The 20,896-nt window shown below is 46.3% G+C and overlaps 1 long non-coding RNA gene across 1 annotated transcript; it reads right to left on the reverse strand.

Annotated features, from left to right (window-relative positions):
• Positions 1-18,215: 18,215 nt before the first annotated feature.
• LOC120095116 (uncharacterized) lies at positions 18,216-20,669 on the reverse strand. Its single transcript, XR_015631706.1, has 3 exons — positions 20,228-20,669; positions 19,546-19,672; positions 18,216-18,383 (listed from the first exon to the last, which is right to left on the reverse strand). It is a non-coding gene; the product is annotated as an uncharacterized LOC120095116 (long non-coding RNA).
• Between the last annotated feature and the right edge of the window lie 227 nt (positions 20,670-20,896).

Below are 20,896 nucleotides of genomic sequence, written 5' to 3' on the forward strand. Positions count from 1 at the left end.
GCAGCATGGGAAGTTTAGGAAGAGTCGGCATGGAGGCCAGTGGGTTGCCACGAAGCAGAATGTCACCTTGGGACTGACAGAGCCGAGGCTGCAGAGTTCAGGACGTCTCGGTTATCCAAGCAGTAACACCGTACGGTGTCTGTAGCAAGTGTTGAGAAAGACCTCAAGGGACAAGAGCATGAGCAGACAGAGCTGAGGTTAAATGCGGGCTTCCTATCTACCAGCTGTGTGTTCATGAGCAAAACACCTCTCTGACTCCTCTCACAGTGACTCCAGGAGGAGTCACAGGTTTAGAGGCATTGATCCAAGGTCATGGGACAGCCAGACTAGATGGAGCTAAGATTCCTATCTTTACAATCTGCCCTAGGTCAATACCATTAAGCACTGCATACAAGGTCTCCTTAACCTATAGCACCTAGGAACTGCCTGTCTCCTCACATTAGAGTTCCCCAGGGAGATATTCGAACATAGGTTTAGATCAAGGGTTTGACTTTAGTGATAATGGAAGTTGGCAAATTCCAAGTGGTAGGCTAGCCTTGGGAACTGCCTGTTACAGCCTCAGGGACAACTCTTCCTCAGGAAAAGGAGTCTCTTGTTTTTCAAGCCTTCAGCTGGCCAGATCTACCCGTACAACTGGGCTAACTTCCTTTTAAGACAGACTTTGATTCTGTAGTCCAGGCTAGCCTTGAATTTGTGGCAACCCTGCCTCATCTCTCAAGTTTTTTAGGATTATAGGTTTGAAGTACTATACCAACCGGGGTATATAATCTCTTTGATGAAGTTAACATAATCTACCCCACTATTGTTTGATTAGCCATCCAACAGCCAATGATTGCAACATTGACACAGGTGTCTAGACACTGGCAGCAGGGGTCTCCCTTGTCATCTACATCAGAACTAACCCTAGGCTAGATCAGCGTGTAATTGTGGATCTGAGAGTGTCTGTAGCCACAGTGTTAACTCTTTTGAGGTCAGGCTGCCCTTTCTGAGACAGCAGATGGGGTTGTGGACATTACCCATTTGGGGTGGAAATATCCCTCAGACAACCGAGGGATATTAGTGTTCAGTGTTCTATTGCTATGAAGAGACACTATGGCCAAGGCAATTCTTAGAAAGCATTTAATTAGGGGCTTGCTTACAATTTCACAGGGTTCATGATTATCATTGAAGGAAGCAGACAGGCATGCTGCAGGAGCAGTAGCTGAGACCTTTATATCCTGGTCCACAGGCAGAGAGAGAGAGAGAGAGGGAGGGAGGGATGGAGGGAGGGAGAAGAGGAGGAAGAGGAGGAGGAGGAGGAGGAGGAGGAGAAAGAGGAGGAGAAGGAGGAGGAGGAGAAAGAGGAGGAGAAGAAAAGGAAGAGGAGGAGGAGGAAGAGGAGGAGGAGGAAGAGGAGGAGAAAGAGGAGGAGAAGGAGGAGGAGGAGAAAGAGGAGGAGAAGAAGAAGAAAAGGAAGAGGAGGAGGAGGAGGAGGAAGAGGAGGAGGAGGAGGAAGAGGAGGAGGAGGAGACATGCTGGGCTTGTGGGCTTCTGAAACCTCAAACCCCATTACCAGTGGACACACCTCCCCCAACAAGGCCACACCTCATAATCCTTCCATCGACTGGAGACCAAGCATTCAATCATAAGAGCCTCTGGGAGCCATTCTTGTTTAAACCAACACATCTTAAGCACTTAATTACATACCTTGTCCCTCTGCATCAAAGAGAAAGACATCCCTTTGCAGTTAAGATGAGTGGAAACACATCTTGGGATCTCCCTGGGATCGCGTCATACCATAGCCTCCTAGAACCCACGTTTCTCACTCGTTACCTGAGACTGCAGTGAGATTGTTTGGCAGTCAGTCACCCGTGTCCAGAAGGAAAACCCAGGACAGAGTTGGCCTGTGGCTGTTGCAGATTGTCTAAAAAAGCAAGGAGAGCTCAGACTGAGAGTAAAGCATTTCTGGGGGTCCTTGGTGTCCAATAGGTGGTGTGAAACAAATCAGAAAGCCATGCAGAGGTGGCACACACCTTTAACCCCAGAATTTGGGAGGCAAAGACAGGCAGATCTCAAAGCCAGCCTGGTTTACAGAGTGAGTGCCAGCCAGGGGCTACACAGAGAGTTCCTATCTCAAAAACCTAGATAAACAAGCAAATAAATCAAATAAACAAAAGGAAAGAGAAAGAAAGAAAAAAGAGAAAGAAAGGGAGAAAGAAAGAAAGGGAGAAAGAGTCAGAGAAGTGTCAAGGAGGGGAATGCAAAATTTCAGGACATTTTTTCACAGACTCTTGGAGTAAAGAAGGACATACTAAGTCACAGGAGCTGCAGCTGCAAAGTGTGGGGTTCACAAGACCATGTTCATGTGTGCACAGATGTACACGTCCCCACTCTTCTCTGCTGCAACTGTAGGAAACAACTACATGTTCTCAGAGAGTGTCAGGTTCACTCGGCACAGTGCTTTCCTGTGTGTACAGGACATGTCACAAGAATTAAAAATACGTTTTTCTAGTCTGTAAATTTACTTTTAACTTTGTTCAGAGTGTCCTTAAAATTTTTTTATTATATTTTAGTTAATTAACTGTGCATGCGCTCTTTTGTGTGTGTGTGTGTGTGTGTGAGAGAGAGAGAGACAGAGACAGAGACAGAGAGAGAGACAGTGAGAGACAGAGAGACAGTGAGACAGAGAGAGAGAGATAGTGAGAGACAGAAAGAGACAGAGAGACAGACAGAGAGAGAGACAGTGAGAGACAGAGAGAGAGACAGAGACAGACAGAGAGAAACAGAGAGGGACAGAGAGAGAGAGAGAGAGAGAGAGAGAGAGAGAGAGAGCGAGAGCGCACTAACTAGCTTGTGGAGGTCAGAGGACAGTTGCCAGGAGTCCAGTTCTCTCCTTCCACCTGTGGGCTCCAGGACTTGAACTTTATTCACTGGGTGTCTTAAGTAAATTTTTTTAAAATGTAGCCAAATTTGTAGACTTTTCCTTTTCACTTGATTTTTCAGTATTAATTTAAAACACTTTCCTAGATGATTATGATACATTTTCTTCCAAGTTACAAAATGTTGCTTTTCTTATTCTGCTTTGAAAATAATCTAGAATGTATTTACACACAGTACGAAGCTAGAGTTACATTTTACCTTTCCCCAGGTACAGTTTGCTTAGCACCTTAAATGAATAGTGGATATTGCTAATATCCAGAGTCATTCTGGTAAATTCCCAGTGTGCACAGGGCCATTTTTTCTTATACGTTTAGAGGGACATTTTATGTATTCTAAATATTAATTCTTTGCTGTCGATACCAGTTGCAGAGTATCTTGACACTCTGATGAACATTGAGGCTATCAGTCTCATATGGTTTGTTTTTTATCTGTCATATCTGGGAATCTCTTGCTCTAAGACTGTATTCTCTACATCATGCCTGAGAGCTTCAAACTTCGGCCTGCAAACTTACCTGAACTGACTTGCTTTGGATGGCAGGATAACGTACGGCACACATACAGTGAATGTATGGTTTATCCTCTTGGGTTCTTCACCTGCGACATGGAGGTGCTCGCCCCAGGCGGCCAGTGCTCCGTACAGGTTAGCTCAGAATATGAGAGATGCTTGGCGTTGGCTCTGTGCTGCACATCTTTATCTCCCACACGCCAGGGGCAAAGCAGGAAGAACCTTTGTGAGTTTGAGGCTGGCCTGTTCTATAGCGTGGGTTCCAGGACAGTCAGGGCTACCTAGAGAGACCCTATTTTATCTCAAATAAATTAATATAAGAGACATATAGTGTGGGCTGTATCTGTCTTGAAATATGTCAGTTGACTTTGTTAAGATTTGTAACATAGCATCATGGCAGTAACATGGCTGGCTGGCACAACGTCTAGTTTCCTGTCATTTTTCATAAGAATAGTCCATTGCTGAAGCATCTGTTCTTCCCACATCGATCACCTACATTGGCTCTGTCATACACATACTGCATGGGTGTCTGTTGGCATTTCGTCTAGGCTGACCTGGCAACAGCCAGGTTTGCCTGACTCACTATAAAGGGGCTGCTTGCCCCCTCCTCACTCTCCTTCTCCTCTTGCTACCTTACCCTCCTCTTTCCTCACTGACCCTTCTCTCCTAATCCCCCACCACCCATCTCTAAGTGCTCATGGCTGGCCTCTATTCCTCTACTCCTCTACCCACCTCCTCTGCCTTTCTCTGTCTCTTCTCCCTCAACTCTCCTTCCCATGCCCTGAATAAACTCTATTCTATACTATACCATCATGTGCCTGGTACCTCAGGGGGAAGGGATGCCTTAGCATGGCCTGCAGAGGCACCCCCTTTCCCACACCATACCGTACCTCCACCAAACATATTTCTGACTTCTTTTTCTTCTTGGAAAACACAACAGCGTCTGTGTCTGGGCTCACGTTTTCGTTCTGTTCCCCTGTTTGAACATCCAACAGCACACTAAATCAACAGAGATCTCTTTTAATTAATTTTTTTTCAGATTTAAAAATTGTATGTGTATGAGTACATTGTTTAAATTATCTATGTGTAGAGTGCGTGTGTCAGGTGCCTGTGGAGGACAGAAAGGGACATTGGAGCCCCTGGAACTGGAGTTACTGATGACTGTGAGCTGCTCTGTGGCTGCTGGGAACTGAACCCAGGTCCTCTGCAGGAACAGCCAGTGCTCTTAGCCTCTGAGCCATTTCTCCAGCCTCTGGAGGAGGGGTAAAATACTCTGTAAGAAACATCTCTCAAGCCTGGCATTAGAATGTAGACTTTAGAATCATTATCATTTTTCATTCTTCTATATACATTTTATAATCAACTTTGTTAAAGACTGAAGAACCCTGTTGGCTTCTCTCACAACTCAGTTGAAACCGTGAGTTGATGGAAGGTCCCATGTTTGCAGTATCGAACCCTCTGATCCATAACAACTGTGACTCTCCGTTCCTTGATTTCTATCAATAATGGAAGTTTTCCCACAAAGACCTTTCATCTCTTTGTTAGGTCTTATTGCTAGCTTTTTATTTTTTTTTGTTGTTAGGATCAATAGTATCTTTTATTTTCTATTTTCTTTCTTTTTCCTTTCTGAAATAGCTTCAGGCTTGGGTTCCTCCACTTTGGGTGCCACAGTGCTGGTGTTATGGGTGCCTGCTGCCACACCCAACTATAGCCACATTTTCTTAATGTTTTCAAATGTGTCCTTTGGGATGTTCTGTTACACCGTGGGCCCAGAATCTGTGGGATAAGCTCTATGGATAGAAACCATAAGCCAAAATAAAGCCTTCTTCTCTTTAACTTGTTTGTACCAGGAATTTTGTCGTGGTTACAAGAAGAGTTAACTGATACATGTCTGTAATTCTAATACTCGGAAGGCTGAGGCAAGAGGATAGCAAATTTGAGGCCAGCCTGGGCTATATATCAACATTCTATGTCAATCAATCTAAGCCAAACCAAACCACCACTTCCAGTATAAAAGCTACCAACTATGCAGGGTTTTGGTCATGGTTGCTACAAGGTCTGTTTGCCTCCTTTACTATTGGGTCTTGGATTCAGGGCTCATTGAAAAAACCATCTTAGAAACTTTGTGCATCTAGCTTCTCTCTTACCCGACTCAGTCTTACTTTGCTATAGTGGAAATTTGCCTTCCTTATATCTGCAAGTGTACATTAGTAGGGACTAGGGAGAAGTTACCTTCTGGTTTCTTCCAGTAGCTGTGACACAGTGACTTGAGAAAGGCAACTCAGAAGGAAGGGTTAATTTCAGCTCACAGTTCTGGGGTATATAGCCCATCATTGTGGGGGAAATCAAGGCAGCAGGACTTTGAAACAGCTAGTCACACACTTAGTCAGAGCAGAGAGGGGAAGGAATGGACACATTCATACTCTCAACTCTCTCTCTCTACTCTTAAACCCAGGCAATGGCATCTTCTCAGGACAGCTAAGATAGTCAACCCCCCACCCAGCCATGCCCCCTGGTCACCTTGACATAGACCGTCCCTCCCTCATCAAGACTGTCTCCCAGAGTCATTCTAGACTGTGTTAACAAGGAAAGCAGCCATCACTGTTACAGAGAGTTAAGATCCCAGAGGTAACCCTGAGCTTTCCTTTTGATGGGAGTGATTCTGATCGTTGATGAGCCCGCAGTTCCGGTCTTGCTATGGGAAGCCAAGCAATATCAGAAACTAAGTACTTGGCTGACACGAATTTGGTTCCTGGTTGACAACGCGGATGCCCTTTGTCTTGTTGTTTGACAGCCATAGAGAACCTTCAGATGGAAAAGAACACCGTGCTTCAGTGCTCGAAAATGCAAATCATTTAAGAGATTTAAACTTAAAAAGTTTCTGTCCCCTGCTATGGAAACAAGGATTGAAAAAAAAAAAGCCTTTCCCGTCATGATGTTCACCTGACCCCCGTCTGAGGCTTGTGCAATTCCAGTGACCATCTAAATGCAGGAAACAGATAACTCTCAAAGAAGAAACACTCAATTGTTTCCACAAAGAACATTTTTAAAGCACAGTTTAAAATTCAGTTCACTTTTGGGGGGTATTTTTAGCATCTTGAGAATGTCCCAGATTGCTGAATCAGTAAGCCCGGGCTCTTAAAAATGCATGTTTTTAAACACCACAATGCAACATTGTCTAAGCGCCTTGCCATTTGAGACTGACTGTATATTCTGAAGTCCGCCTTGGTTGCCTAGAGACTGTTCACAGCATTTCTGGGCCCTAGACACTCCCCTCCTTCCCGAATGTGATGAGAGGGCACGTTCCCAGCATAGTGCAGAGAAGAGGGGCCCCAGGCGTGGCGTGTGAAAGAACAGAAAGTTACTGTGCTTCTGGCTCAGGGCCGAAGGGGCTTCTCATCTAATGGAATTTAGCACCCTAGCTTTGGAGAGAAAGAAACGAAGGCCCAGGGGGAGCAGTGCATCTCCATGAGGTCCCACTGAGCCCACTGCCCGCACTCCATTAGCCTTCTGGGAGGGAGAGTGCCATGGGATGTGTGGACCATCTCCCTTTTGGTTTGGTGCAGCCCCTACTTGGGTATCGTTCCATGGTTTGGTTAGGTTTGGTTAGATTTGGACCCAAGCAGTAAACCTGAAGCATAATGGCTGCTTCAGGAGTCAGAAGCAGGAGGTATGAGTCACTGTCCCCTGGTTTGAGATATACCACATTAATAAAAATGTATCTTTTGTCTTCTCCAGACTTTAGAATGCACATGACTCTGTAGACACAGAAGTACAAATGGTTTGGTTTTCTATTGCTTTGCTTCGTGATGGTGCAAAAGCCAACTCACATTTCTGTCCTGCTGCCTGTGTTCAGAGACTTCAACGATAACTGGGTTTTGCCCAGCTGTAGGCACTCTGTAGCAGCACCCTGGCATGTTGAAGGCAGGCAAGGCTCAGCTGTAGTATTTCGGAGGCTGGGCATATTAAATGCAGTTCTGATTTAGGACATTTTAAACTTACTTTGGGTCTATCAGGACACAAACTGAGGATACCTAGCTACAAAGTTTATCCAAGCAGAGAGGAAGACCCTTCACAGTTTGAGGATTAAGAAACAGATAGCCTGGCAGGACAACAAAATCCTTCCTGTGAACTCCTAAACATTGCAAGGTTTTGGAGGGAATGGGTACTGTTGTATTCTCTCAGTAGCCTTGGTCCCACTGAGTTCTCTCAGGGGAGGCCCTATATAAGCCCAGGGTCAGATGGAGGGAGAACAAAGGACCTAGGTCTCATAGCTCCTGGATTAGCAACAGAGCATGCCAGGATATGTCTGAGGCCTGACGTTAAGGATATACCATGATTTGAGAAGTGATCCCCAGAAGCTCAGGTTTACACGTGGTTTACAGTTAGTTTTGCTATTTGGAGAAGTTGTGGGGTGAAGCCTTGCTAGAGGAAGTCACTGGGATGGGCTGGGAAGGTTTATAGCCCTGACCCCTTCTCTTTGCTATGGTTGAAGATGTGATCTCAGCCTCCTTCTCTGGATTCCTGATGCTATACCTTCTTTGGCATTATGGACTCTCCCTCTGGAGCTATAAGACAAAATAAACTCTTCCCATGGCTGCTTCTGCCATGGTGCTTTTAATCACAGCAATATAATGTAACTGTTACAGGAAGGATGTTGAGAAAAGCTTTACAGATGCACCCAGTCAACATGCTCCATGGCACATTGCCCAGGTACAGTCTCCTCTACACCCTCCCTTCAGTATGCCAACAACCTATGTCTCAAGAAAAAAGGATGAGGAAGCTTCTGGGTCTGTCCCCACTGACTCTTTCAGTAGCCATCTTAGTGAGTGAGTCTCAGAGCAGGTTCTCAGGACCAGTGGTTGTAGTACCATCTGGGGAAGTTCCTAGAGAGGCCAATGACAGTGTCTCACCCACCTCCTGAGGTCAGCAACTCTGGGGAGGAAGAAGGCTCAGTGGGCTGTGTTTGAACTTGAAATCCAGGTGAGCTCTGGAGAGCCACCGGTCTAAATAACCACAGATTAAGCCACAATTTACAACCACGAATCTTCTTGGCTTTTCTATAATTCTGATATTGCATATTAAAGATATCAGGTCAACTTTTACAAACGAGAGACTAAAGAGTCTAATATACTAATACTTAATAATACCATATTAGACCCTTCAAGTATCTAGCATTTTCCAGAGAGTTTCAATATGCAATTTAAAGGGGGAAGTAAAGAGTGTAACAGTGAATTTGCCATTAGAGTGAGTGCATTAATATAAACAAGGCCATTCTGATTTGGAAAAAGATAGAAACAACTTTCTGTTTATAGCAAAGAGATGGAGAAACAAACCACTGTTTTTAAAGCTCTCTACAATCTGGTTCATGTTCATTCACGTGCTGGCACGTATACTGCTGAACTACAGGAGCGTATCTGGCTACTTTGCGTCATTCATGTGCTCCTTAAATGAGTTTGTTTGGGTTCCTGGAAACTAGAAACTTAATGAGTTAGATTCTCAACATTTCCAAAAGCTAGAATAGCAGGGCAAAGCTCCTGTCTTTAGATCAGGGATGCTCTTCCAAGACCACACCCTGAAACAGGATAACAGGCACTGGCGGGTCTGTGCTGCTGTTGCCCACAGCTCTCTGCCTCAGTGGTTTTCTGAGCTCTTGGACGTTTGTTCTTCTGTTTTGCCAGGAGGTCTCCAGTGTGGACCAGGAACCTTTGATTAGTGTCTGTGACCCCGTTTCTTTGGTTATAAGTTGCAGGAAGCTGCTGAGTTAAGGTCTCACGTGTTGCCTCTTCCACCTTTTGAAAATAAAAAACACCCAGTGATTCCGCAGTTTCATTTTTACGGGAAGATAAATATATCTGTAAAAAAAAAAATCAAACGTTTCTAGAAGTTGGTGAGTGGAAGCAAGCATCATCTCATCTTTTAATCTGGGGACTCAAGGGAGGGACTCAGCTTTTGGTGGCACATGACCATTTGGAGTCAGAATGGTAACTCAAAGACTGGAGTAGCTTCAGACTTCTTTTCCCGAAGCCAGTAGAGGGCAACATCTTAATCTCCTGCCCTAGTCTTTGGTCCCTCATCTTAATCTTTTTCTACCTGTCTGCTTCCCTGGGAGGCTACACTAGGCACTTTCCTAAAGCCCAGAACGTATACATGCTGAGAGTGCCCCATGTCCCTCGTTCTGACAAGCATTTGTCCCTTTTAAGCTGGCTGTGGTAGCACATGCCTGTACTCTCAGCTCTCAGGAAGCTGAGACAGTAGGATTAAGAGTTTAAAGACACTGAACTAGGTACATAGTGAGACCTTGTCTCAGAATAAGTGACGTAGAACAAAAATAATGTAATAAAATAACGTCACAGTCTCAAACTTGAGGAATGTCGTGCTGTGTTATATATGGACATGTGTACTAGTTATTATATCGCTGTGGAAAAACAGCGTGATCAAAAGTGACTTATGGAAGAGTTTATTTTGGCTTTTGGTGACAGACGGGGTAGAGGGAGCATGACACAGGTGGCCAGAGCAGGAGCCTAAGAGCTGGCTTCTCATCTGTACAGCGAACAGAGAAGGTGAACTGGAAGTACAATGGGACTGTGAGCCCTCCAAGCCACCTCCAGCAGTTTACTCCCTCCAGGAAAGCTGCACCTCTGGAAGGTTCTGTGACTTTTTCAAATTGTACCGCCAACTGGAGGCCAAGTGTTTAAACACCTGAGTCTGGGGTGGGGGCACATTTTTAACTCCAACAATGCTGTTTGTTTGAAACACTGCTTTCTTTCCTCCCAGGGAGCCTCAGTCTTCATGGTGAGGCTTGGAGAGAATCTATGAGCCAGCCTACACAGAGCTGCACAGAGCTGACAGTATTACGGTTTGGGTTTGGATAGGAAATGTCCAACAACAGGCTCACCTGTTGTTGCAGTCCATCTAGTGGTGCTGTTTAGGGAAGTTACGGAGACTTTGAGAGGAGAGGACCAGCTGGAAAAAGTAGGTCACTGGGTAAGGTCACTGGGGGTCATATATTTTCCCAATCCCCACCGGGTTCTCTTTGCTTCTTGTTTGACATTGTGTAAGTAGCCTCAGTCCTATGCTCCCAACACCACGACCTTTTGCCTTCCCACAGACCAGAATCAGTGGACCTGAGCCCTATGGCCTTTCCCCTTAGAGACTGTGAGCCCAGATAAATTAAATACTTCTTCCCTTCGGCTGTTCTCTCAGGGACCTTGGCATAGCTACATAAGATGACCTGACACTGGAGAGTGCCAAGGATGGGTGGGATGAGGAAATGAGTACTTCCTTCAGCCCCAGAGAACCAGAGGGTTCTTGGTGGGGACTGGATAATCTGAATTAGACATGAAAGGTGAGTGGTATATTGATAGGCAGGGGTGGGGGTTGTGGGGAGGTAGAACACCCTCTGGAAACCCGCAAAGGTGTGGCCCAGCAGAAACCACCAGTGAAAGGCTGTGGATGCAGTCAGAGTTGATGCTCAATGTGGCTGGAATCTGTCAGCTTTCTGAAATAGTTCTTCACTGCAGATGGGTGTAGTCTGAATCGTGGTGTGGAACTGATATACATTCAGTACAAACCATACTTTCAGTTAAGAGCCCCTCTCATGATGGGCAGTGGGGCTTAGCTAAAGCCCCCACCCAGCCCACGATCCTGAGGGGGAAGCGCTGACACTCAAGCGTCCCGTGTTTCCAAGCTACAGTGATGGGCAGGTTGGGTGGATCAGATTCCATTTGGACCTGATGTTTTCATCTCATACCCATCTTAAATTGAGGAGCATCGGTCACTGCAGGCAGTGGCTGTCTCAAGCCTTCCCATGTGTGTATCACCATCTTCTCGCTGTCCCTTCCCCAAATCTACCCACAATCAAGCAATAAAACCTTGATGCTGCCTCAACCCGGAGCCTTCAGGGCCTCCTGACCTGCTAGTGCCAGACTCTTTCCACTCAGTTTAGCGAGTGATTCTCACAAGAGTGGGAGGAGAGCCACTAATGAAAACCACTCTGAAGCCAGGTCTAGAGAGTGGCAGACAGAATCCTGGCCACCAGCTTTTAAAGTTGTGCCCTTCCATGTTTGCTCACCCCAGTTACACATCCCCAGTAGCTATGTGTTTATTTACAGAGGGCAACAGCGTTTTACCATGCTGTGCCCAAACAGAAGTTTAATAAGTGAGATTCCACAAGGGGAAATCTAGGTTAGAGCAGCTTTGGTCCACAAGGAAGCGAGCTGAGGGGAAAAGGCAAGCATTCCTCAGTTGCTAGGACACTGTGTGACTGTACGGACGGACGCTGGGGCTAATACTGGTCAGCAGGGGCCTCGCTTTGGAAAAGTAGCAAGACCTCAGAGTGAAGCAGTAGTGCAGACCAGAGGGGGCACCTCTGAAGATGGAGCACTTGAGGGCCCCATTGCTGTCTTCCTTTTATGGGGTTCAAGAGGAAGAGCTTAGTTCCTAAGGGGTACAGTGAGGGTGGTTCTCTGGTTTGACTGACAGACTCGGATTACATAAACCCTTGGTCACTGAGCATGGCCCTCTCACATGCATCTGATTTTAATCATAACCCACTCACTCATGCATATGCATAAGATGGTAAATAGGGGGCTCCTTCTAAAAGGTTACTTGAGGACACTTTTACCTTACTGTGTATGTATCTCGAATCAGTTCAGGCTGTCTTAACCCTTCAGCCTGAGAGTGTGTTTGAATAGAAACTAAGTTTGAGAGTCATTAAGGAAGGAGAAACATGTTCTCTTGTTCAAGTGTGTGTGTGTGTACACGTGTGTGTGTGTGTGTGTGTGTGTGTGTGTGTGTGTGTGTGTGATGTATGTAGAGCCTGATGGAGGTGCATAGTTGCTTTGCATTAGAAATGAGTCAGAGGAACACAGGGGAGAGAGAGAATGGCCATCAAAGACCCGGCTAAGAAAGAGGTCCAGAAATATTTTCAAACACTGCAACCACACCTTGTCCTGTTCATTTAGGTTATTTTGAGGTCATTTTCCTGGTCCCAAAGCTATGCTACTTAATGTAATAGAGTGGTTTAAATGACACAGCAGTGGTTTGGGTACCACAGGAAGTGCTGGGGAAGTGGCATGGGGCCAGACAAGGAACAGAACAGTCAGGGTGGCATCCCTAGCTCCATAAGGGGCAAGGGTACAGCTCCTGACCAGGTTGGAACAAGGCATGGGTGTCTCAGGACTGGAGGAGGATGCTGCAATCTTGGCCTGGGACACCTGGGATAGGGACATAGGTCTGAGCTGATTAAGGCTGTGGGAGTCAGACAAAAGTCACAGCTGTCCACATTCTTAGTTTCCTGTCTCCAGAGCTAATCCAGGAACACAGACAAAGGAATCCAAGTGTAGCAGGACCAGCTGCCGGAGCCCAGGTTGGTCTCCACCAGCACAGATTGACGTCTCAGGACCTTCTACAGATAGAGTCCACTCATAGAGATAAAATGCACACGGGGTGGGAGTAGCAGTGCTGGGACTCAGGTCAAAATGATCTAACCACTGGGGATCACTGTCCAAGATTGGCAGTGTGCCATATAGTTTTATGTCAACCTGACATAAGCTAGAGCCACTGGAGAAGAGAGCCTTAACTGAGAAAATGCCTCCATGACATCAGGCTGTAGGCAAGCCTGTGAGGTATTTTCTTAATTAGCAGTTGATGGGGAAGGGCCCATTATGGGTGATACTGTTCTTAGGCTGATGGGTCCCGGGTGCTATAAGAAAGCAGGCTGAGCAAGCCATAAGGAGCAAGCCAGTAAGCAGCACTCTTCCATGGTTTCTGCATCAGGTCCTGCCCCTACGTTCCTGCCCTGTTTGAGGTCCTGTTCTGACTTGGGGTGATGAACAGTGGCAGGGAAGTGTAAACCAAATAAACTTTTCACAACTTGCTTTTGGTAATAGTGTTTCATCACAGCAATAGTGACCCTAAGTAAGACACTACCCCAATTGGTCCCCCACCCAAGCTTCCACTCCACCCAGAGGCTCACTAGTAGCCACACCTCTCAGGCCAGTATTCTCAGATGTGTCCTGATAAAGGAACTGACATGGGACTGTTTTTCCTGCTTGATGGGACACATTTATTCTAACAAGAGGTGCGAGGCTACAGCTCCTAGTATGTCTTACCATTCCCTAGTCCATGCTGAGAACTAACTTGCATTGAATGTCAGTATGGTGTTGGGTGTGGCTTGCCCAAAGGTCCATGTGCTAGAATCTGGGTTCTTGGTGTGGTGATGAGTACATGGTGGGGTTTTTAGACAGTGATACTTAGGCAGTCCTCAAACTGGCCTCTCCTTTGCTCTGGCTTCCTGTGTGGCCATTCTCTTCCTTTTGCATGTAGGTCTCCATGAAGTGATGAGGTCAAGAGATTCTCTCATCTGAGCAGATGCTATGCTGTTTGGATTTCCAGTCTCCAAAACTTTGAGATAAATAAACCTTTTTCTTTTAAGTACCCAGTCTCAGTCATTTTGTTAAAGTAACAACAGTGGCCTAGTCTATGCGTGATGTTGATTCAAAGGAGTAGCAGTTCTTCTCTTCTTCTCCCCTCAAAAATGGCCAATTGAATTAATTCCTCAGTTTTAGTCCTACTAGAGGCCACTGAAGGTGAAGGGAGAGCAGCAAAACCCTTTACAAAGCACAACAAACCACTGTAGCTCACTGACATGAATCACTGCCCTCCATTTTAAAGGTGATTTGATATGCACTAAATACATTTTCTGGGGGTCAGAGTGAAGGCTCTGTGGTTATGAGCACTTGCTGTTCTTGCAGAGGACCCAGGCTCAGTACCCAGTGCCTGCTGTGGCAGCTCACAACCAACTAAAATGCCAGTTCTGGGGATCTGACGCCCTCTCCTGGTCTCTGTGGGTAGTGCATGTATGTGGCGCTCGCACAGACAAGTGTACACACATATTTAAAAAAATAAAAGAAGTGTACTTTCTGGGACTGGGTCTCTCTTAGTGGTGGATTTCTTGTTCAGTATTGCAAGGCCCTGGGTTTCATCTCCAGCATCCATCCTGTCAAGAAGGAGTGCATTTTCCTCCTCCTAGTTATTGGTACTGCTTTCCAGAACTATCTAACTCTCTCCCCCTCAACTCTTCAACATAAATCTCAGCTGAAAGCTCCCCCTGTGCCCTTCAACAGTCTCCTTGGTTTTCCATTTCTTACTCAAGTGAATCTTAGCCTGTTCAGAAACCAAAGTCTCAGGGCTTTGCCACAGGACTCTACTTATGCCTCCAATCATTCCTTCCTGCCTGCTCTGTCTGTGTCACCAAACCCCAGGAGCTGACAAAGACAAAGATGTCTTTAGCCAGAAGAGAGGGCATAGCGTTTTACGTGTTAAGACCTTCCTTTCCGCCTGTATAAGAATCCGTGGGCTGGTAGAGTCACATGCCACAAGGCCCCTCAGTCCCTGGTCCTGGGCTGACTGGCATACTCAGCCCAGGCTGAGTGAATGCTCAGCCAGGCTGCCTTGGTGGCGCTTGGACTGTGCTTGGGCTGCATACAGCTGGCAGATCTGGTTTTCATGCTACTCATGCGGCCCCAGGTTGGGCCTCCTTCCTTGGCATTGGGACTTCATTCCTGGCTGTCTCATGACCTCCCCAGCCCTTTTACTTCCCCACTGCCAAGAGATTTGACTCCATTTCTAAGACCTGGCATAATCTACTATATTCACAGCTTCCATACCACCCTGAAAGCCCTTCCAATAACATCTCCCTAACTACAGTGGGTGCTTTCGTCTCCTGAGTTTTTCATTTAAATTCTTCTACTGACTGGGTGTCAGCAGACCGGACACTTAAAAGTTAATTTACAGAGTTCTGAGTTTCCTTCAGGAAACACAAACTGAGATGCCAAAATCTTTGCTTTTCAAAGAATGTGATGTTAAAAACCACCCAGCTGGGTCCCAGACTGTAATTAAAAAGAAAAAAGGAAAAGGAGAAGAAAGGAGGAGGGGGACAAAGAAGAAGAAAAAGGAGAATGAAGAGAGGAAAGAGAAGAAAGGAGGAGAGGAAGATGACAAAGAAGAGAAGAGGAGGAGGAGGAGAAAAGGAGAAGAAGAAGAAGAAGAAGAAGAAGAGGAAGAAGAAGAAGAAGAAGAAGAAGAAGAAGAAGAAGAAGAAGAAGAAGAAGAAGAAGAAGAAGAAGAAGAAGCACCATCACGATCACCACCACTATCACCTCCCCCCCCCCCACCACTGTGAGGTTGTTAATGAATCCAAGATGCTCTGTGAATCTTCAGTCCCTTTCTGTCCAAGGGTTGAAGCGTTCTGATTTGCACACCATTTTCTCCCAGATAACCTGAATTCTTTCAACGGAGCATGTTAGCATGTTATCCTCCTTACTTACTATTCCTGTCCCCCACCCCCACCCCCAACCGCCCCCCGTTAAGCTTCTGGAAACTGCCAGCAGATGGCGCTAGGCTGATTTTTTTTCCTTGTGGCCTTGGGAGTCAGACAGGGAGGTAGGTGGGGGAGAGGCCCGAAGTCAGAAGAACGCTGAGCCCAGGCCAAGATTTCTTCTGGCATCTGGAATGCATTAAAAACAACCCACAGAGCTGAATATAATTCTCCTTCGAAGAGAGCGGGGTGGGGAGAGAGGAAGGAGGAGGGAGGAAGAGAGAGGAAAACAGCGGGGAGGGAAGAGGCAGCAGGGTTGAAAATGGCAGCGAAGGGCAGAGGAGCCCATGGGTCATCCTGGAGAAGTGTGCCTCATCTCACGTGTCCATGTCAGCTCCCAACATTTCTGTTCTGGGTGAACGGGGCGACCTGGTTGAGAGAAGGAAGCAAGTAAAAACCAGACGGTTCTAACACAGGGTGGTGGGAAGGGATTCCCAGCGTTCTCCGGTCCGCTCCTCCCCAGCTGGCATGGAGGTATCTGCTATTGGGGGGCACCTCCTCAGCACGCAGCCCTATCAGCTTACGTCATGTCATACTCCTGCTTATGGAGGTTGTGAGCAGGTTGAAGTCCAGGGACCGATTGGCCTTCTCTGTCACTAACCCTCACTCCTCCAACTTCCAATTCAATTTCATTTCTTCCTGGGCCTTGATAGAAAGTGTTTAATGGTTGCTCAATGCCGCCACCTAGTGCTTAGCAGGTGTGGTGTGAACAGCAGGTAAAAGACAGCGGAGGGAAGTCCTCTGGAAAGGAGGCAGCTGAATGTCAGTGGGGACCAATCTCAGATTTGGAGGCCGGTTCTTCTTTCTACTCTTGATACCAGGACACCCATTCGGCTAAGCTGGGAGAGAGCTGGGCTGGTTTGTGTCTGTCCACTGAGAGGCCATGTGAAGGTACTTGAAGAGCTCTACAGAGCCACAGACAGAACTACCAGGCTAGGCTAGGCTGCCTGTGGCCGTCCTTTGTCCTTCACAGGTGCAGGTGTTGGGAGTCTGATCCTTGGTATGCAGTATTGGGAGGTGATGTGGAAACTTTAGGTGCTGCCTAGCGAGAGGGCCACCACGGTTATCCACCAGTACAATGGCATCCACCAGGAAGGTTATACTAGAGGCTGGGGTCTTGTCCTTGCACTTGTGAAATTTTGAACTAAAGAAACCTTTCTCCTTAATAAGGTGTGCAGTCATAGGTATTTCGTTTCAGCCACTGACAGTTAACTAGTGCATCCTCCCTGTCAGACTGTCTAATATCCATGGTTATGCTGATCTTAATCAAGGACATGGGCCTCCACGAATGGTGCTTTCACATACAGCAGCTACCAGCAGGGCCTTAGAACCCTCCCCACAGCTGAGGCCCCAGTCTGACCTTGCAGACCACTGCCATTTTCTTGCCGCTCTATCCTGCCAGCTACCTTCCTGGTCTGTCAGCCCCTCAGGCCATGCCACCTCAGTCCTACCTCTCCCCTCCTTCTGCTCTACCCCTGTAGAAGCTGGCAAAGAGCTGGCCTTGCTTCTTTTCATGTTCATTCTGGGGTCAACTCAAAGTAGTGGTTGGCACCACAGGCTGGAGCCAGTGTGGGAGGTCAGATCTTGTCCTCTACTGGGTAATTTGAGCCTGTTGTACAAGCTACCATGGCCTCAGTTTCCTCAGAGGGAAAAATGGGATAACTTTAGCAACTATGCCATTGGGTTGAAGGCTGAGTTGACACATTTAAGTTGCCTACTCAGGGCAAGCACTTGTTAATGGCCACTGCTGTTAATAGCTTCTCTTCTCTCAAATCTGGTTGTCTTCAGGGAGTTCTCCTTTATGGGAAAGAGAATGTGGGTGGCTGTGTTAGTCTGCTCCTGGTCCTCTAGACTAATAGTTTCCAAACAGCAAAGTAGGGTTGGAAACATACAACTACTCTCTTAGAATATATGAGGGAGCAGGAGACTTTAATATTCTGAGGCAGGGTTAACCATATATTTCCAAAGCCCCATGACCATTTCCTCTTGGACACAGGCTAAACTACATTTCCCAGCCTCTCTTGTGGGACTTCATTCTGTGAGATGTAATCAGAGCCTCGGGGATACCAGAGTGCCACCCCCTGTCCAGTTCTCAAGGCTGGCTCCACCTTTGATTTGGTTGAGGAGGACCCCAAAGTTCTGGGAGAGAGATAAGACCGAAGGATCCTCTATCTTCGAATGAATGAGAGAAGCAGCTCCAGGCCAAGGAAGACAAACTTTATTCTGTTAAGCCCATAAAATGTCTCTTTGGGTCATTTTATACCAAATCAACATGCTAAAGTTAGCTTTGGGATGTTATCTGTTAATTTCTCTGTCTTAGGGTATACATATATGTATATGTATATGTTTTAAAATGTATATGTTTTAGTATATATAGAAAGATGCAGAAGTTCGCACTTACAAGTTAATGCTCAACATTTTAATAACACATGAATATTTGGGATCTCCTCTCCATGGCATTTGGGTGACTTTAATCCTCACGCAGGAGGGTGCACACACAATTGGTGGCCCTTTGCCACATCTCACCTCCACAAACACCTTGGCATCTTTTCATTTTTCTTTGTGACCTGATGTCACCTGGAGAAAGCACAGGGAAAATGAACAAGAAGGCAAAGTAAAACATTTTGCCAAGGGTCTTAACAGGGTGGGAGGAATAACTTACAATGTTCTATAGAACAGTAGATTAACCATGGTTGACAGCAGTTAATTTCAAAATAATAGAGGGGATTTTTAATGTACCCGATGCAAAGAAATGATAGCTCTTTAGGGTGGTGACTTGTGCCAACTGCCCCCACTAACCATTACATACCAGTATATAAAAGACACTTAGCGGGGCTGGGGATTTAGCTCAGTGGTAGAGCGCTTACCTAGGAAGCGCAAGGCCCTGGGTTCGGTCCCCAGCTCCGAAAAAAAGAACCAAAAAAAAAAAAAAAAAAAAGACACTTAGCGATGGAGGAAAGCAGACTGGGGATTAGAACACCAAGGAGTTTCATCTCTAATCCTAACTTGGTAACTATGGGCAGTAGATGTTTTTTCCTGGGAGTCCAAATCCTTGTCTTCAGAATGTGGTTGCTCTGCTGGATGGTTCTAGAAGGGCCTTTTATCTCTAATGTTTGAAGGACTCTGTAGTCTTCTGGACTAAAAATTGAAGAATTGCTTTAAAGCATCCACAGTCAACTCCGTGTTCGCCCCACCTCTGGCTGTAGCTGCTCTCTTGGAGGCATTCGTAGCTGCTCTCTGGGAACTTGCATCTGCCTGGAAAATTCAAGACTGGATCTGAGGTGGCCTGTTTCCTTCTGTTGAGAGGAATCCATGGGCCCTCAGAACTCCAACTTCTCGTAGCTATCTCCCCTTCTCAGCCCCTGCTCCCACACTGCTTCCTGTGAAGAAAATTCTTGTGTTTCTAAAGACCCCAACGCCCAAGCTGTCTGTTCCAAGGCAACGTTCTGAATTACAGATGTTTGTTCTCAATGGCCTCCAAAGATCTCGGAGGCCAGCGTGCTCCTGGCACAGCCCTGGAACATGTGTTCATACTCTAGTTAGGACCGAAGCCAAAGCAGGAGTGGCTGTCCTCAGGGCTGGGATTTTAATATGATAGAGCCTCCAGGGTGAGCATTTCCTTTTCTGAGTTTTGACCAATCCACAGATAAAAAGCCCATCTTTCCACGAAACTCAAGAGTTCTATGTAGATCAATGTGTGTGATGGGAGTTCCATTTTCAAAGCTTGTGTTTGGCTTACCACAAAAAGAGGTGTGCTCATCATAATTATGTCACTGTTAGCGTCTTCGTTCCTGTTCATTCCGGTTCATTCCAGTTCATTCTGGTTCATTCCAGTTAATTCCGGTTCACTCCGGTTTCAGTCTCACCTGATGATGATAGAACATATAACCTTGCCAAGTGAGTTCACTTAGTCATTTCAACCATTTTCTAACTTTTTTCCCCTTAAATTCAGGTCTAGCATCCTTCAACATCTACTGTCCATCTCTTGCAGAAACACTGAGACAAGAGTGGTTGGAGTAGTTATGTTACTGTGACAAATTACTCAGCAAAGACAATTTAAGGGGGAAAAGGAATTCATCTGGTTCTTAGTTAGGGTTTTACTGCTGTGAACAGACACCACGACCCAGGCAACTCTTATAAAGGCAGATATTTAATTGGGACTGGATTACTGGTTCAGAGGTTCAATCCAGTATCATAAAGGCGGGAACATCCAGGCAGCATCCAGGCAGGCATGGTACAGAAGGAGCTGAGAGTTCTACATCTTCATCAGAAGGCTGCTACTGGAAGACTGACTTCCAGGCAGTGTGATATGCCTACTCCAGCAGGGCCACACCTCCTACTAATAGTGTCACTCCTTGGTCCAAGCATATACAAATCATCACATCTGGGCTCATGATTTCAGAGAGTTTGGTCTATCTTACCTGTGAAGGCATGGTGGCAAGACTCCATTTGTGGTGGCAGTAGTTTGAAGCAGAGAATGCTGGCCTCAGAGGCTGAGCTAGAACCATCAAAGGCCTACCCTATTGCTCTACCTCAGCCAGCTAGGCCTCATTTCCTAAGGGTTCAAAATAGTGTCACCCACTGAGGTCAAACATTGAGATCATGGACTTGGGGACATTTTGGATTCAAAACACAGTAGGTGGGGTGAGCAGGAGTAAGAGGCATCAGTTTTAGGATGCTGTGGGTGGGTGCTGTCACTGCTGTGTCTTTTGTCCTGTCTGCTTTGTGTTTCCTGGCAGTCAGACCTCATGTCCGATGCCTGCCCATTGTTTCCCTCCTCTCTATGCATCATTGGAGAATAGGCACATAGCAGCCCACCAACCCCGGGGAGATGTGCAGGACTCCATGAGGTCACTTGAGGCTCAGTTACCTGGACACCACATTCCAGAATCTTTCCACTGTCTTGCTGGTCATTTGTCTGTGGGGTGTGGAAATCTCACTTAAAAAGAGGCAGACATTCTGTTTGGCAGGGATAGGGGTTAGGCGGTGGAGAGGAGGGAAAGAGAATGAATCAACGGATCAGAATACATTCAGATGAAGTGGTCTTTAACATTCCTTTCAAGTCCCTGTCTTAAGTAGATTTGAGGGTG

The sequence above is a fragment of the Rattus norvegicus genome, chromosome 10 (genome assembly GCF_021556685.1).
Source record: "Rattus norvegicus strain SHRSP/BbbUtx chromosome 10, alternate assembly SHRSP_T2T, whole genome shotgun sequence".
Lineage (NCBI taxonomy): Eukaryota > Metazoa > Chordata > Mammalia > Rodentia > Muridae > Rattus > Rattus norvegicus.